We start from the raw sequence: 1,664 nt of genomic DNA, 5'->3' as shown, positions 1-1,664 counted from the left end.
GTTTTCAAGAGACCCTCTTGACTAAGACTAGCTTTGTCTGAAGTTATTAGTTTACCGTAGTTCGGTTAGATAATATTAGCTTAATGTAGATTAATTAAAGATTAAAATGGACTTCCTTATTAGTGAACCTTTAGGATGGTTTAACCGACTTAGACCGCTAAGAATTCTTCCGACACATTATTTCTTCTATCCGATATCATACATTGTACCCATTCGACGAGATCCACACTTACATGCCGATAGTTCGAAGATGGCCGCACGCATCACTCTCGCTGACATCACCAAACCTTCGTTAGAAGGACGAGGAGGACCGATACTCTATCCCGAGGTTAATGGAGCTTCTTTTGTGCTTAAGCATAGCTTCATACAACTCATTCAGAACCATTGCTAGTTCCAAGGCTTACCAAATGACGATCCCAACTCTCACTTAGATAGATTCCTCTCCTTATCCAACTCATATAAGCAAAACGGGGTTGAACAAGATGTAGTTCGTCTATATCTGTTCCCCTATTCCTTAACTCTTCATGGAAAAACCTGGTTCGAGGGGTTAGAATCCAACTCTATTACCTCATGGGAGGAAATGAAAACAACTTTTTTAATTAAATACTTTCCCCCATCAAAACAAATCAGACTTAGGAATGATATCGTAAACTTTCAACAAGCATACGATGAATCACTCTACACTGCATGGGAAAGATTCAAACATTTGCTTCGAAGATGCCCGAACCACCGTCTTGAGAGCTCTGTTCAAGTTTTGACCTTTTACAACGGTCTGAATCAGAACAATAAGTCTACTTTTGATGCTGTTTCTCAAGAAAAATTCATAAACTTCACTGTTGACGAGGCCTGGAGATTGATCGAGGGGATGACTATGCACCATCACGATTGGAACACGGAAGAGCACATTCCATCAGCAACATCGCTTTCCGCCTCCGATCCTATTGAAAATAAAACCATAAAATTTCTCTCGGACCAAATAGAAAACCTCACAAAAGAAGTCGGAGAGCTAAAGAAACTCCTGCAACATGTGTCTCAAGTGCAATTATGCGAGAATTATACTGACCCACATCTGGCCAAGGTATACAAGGCTGAATGTGAGGACTCTGTTGTCTATTCTAAAAAGATCCTAGCTCATCCGCACAATCAACTTACCAACCCCACTACCCCACCAGAGACAAGTCCAGACGATGTCCTACTGTGAATCATCCACATGATCACAGCAAGACAAGACGCAGCTGACTTAGTCATGACTAATCACTTGAGTAGTCTTGAAAATCAAATAAGCCAGCTAAATCAACGTCTCAATTCTCTAGGTTGTCCTAAAAATGACTCAAAGGTGGCACATAGCCAACCTTCAGTTTCTTCTAAGGAGAAGAAACTGACTAATACTCGTTCGGTAGTAGTCATTGAGTCATCACCTAAAGCACTCATTCCATTCCCAGGCCGTCTCAAGCAAAGACATAACCAGATGAAATCTTTCAAGCTTGACGGTAAATTTTTGGACAATGTGTCTAAAATTCCTCATAGTAAGAAGTATTTTAGGGAACTCCTATCAACCAAGAATAAGGTACCCAAAGTACCCAATTCCCACTGAACGCGGATTGTTCAGCCATTCTCTTATATACTCTTCCTGAAAAACTAGGAGATACCGGACGATTTACCCT

General features: G+C 40.7%; 1 non-coding gene across 1 annotated transcript; it reads right to left on the bottom strand.

Annotated features, from left to right (window-relative positions):
- Positions 1–628: 628 nt before the first annotated feature.
- LOC139856437 (small nucleolar RNA R71) lies at positions 629–735 on the bottom strand. Its single transcript, XR_011761920.1, has one exon. It is a non-coding gene; the product is annotated as a small nucleolar RNA R71 (small nucleolar RNA).
- Positions 736–1,664: the final 929 nt, after the last annotated feature.

Source organism: Rutidosis leptorrhynchoides, chromosome 6 (genome assembly GCF_046630445.1).
Source record: "Rutidosis leptorrhynchoides isolate AG116_Rl617_1_P2 chromosome 6, CSIRO_AGI_Rlap_v1, whole genome shotgun sequence".
Taxonomy (NCBI): Eukaryota; Viridiplantae; Streptophyta; class Magnoliopsida; order Asterales; family Asteraceae; genus Rutidosis; species Rutidosis leptorrhynchoides.
Note: the sequence above shows the minus strand (reverse complement) of the source record. Positions and strands in the feature narration are given on the sequence as shown.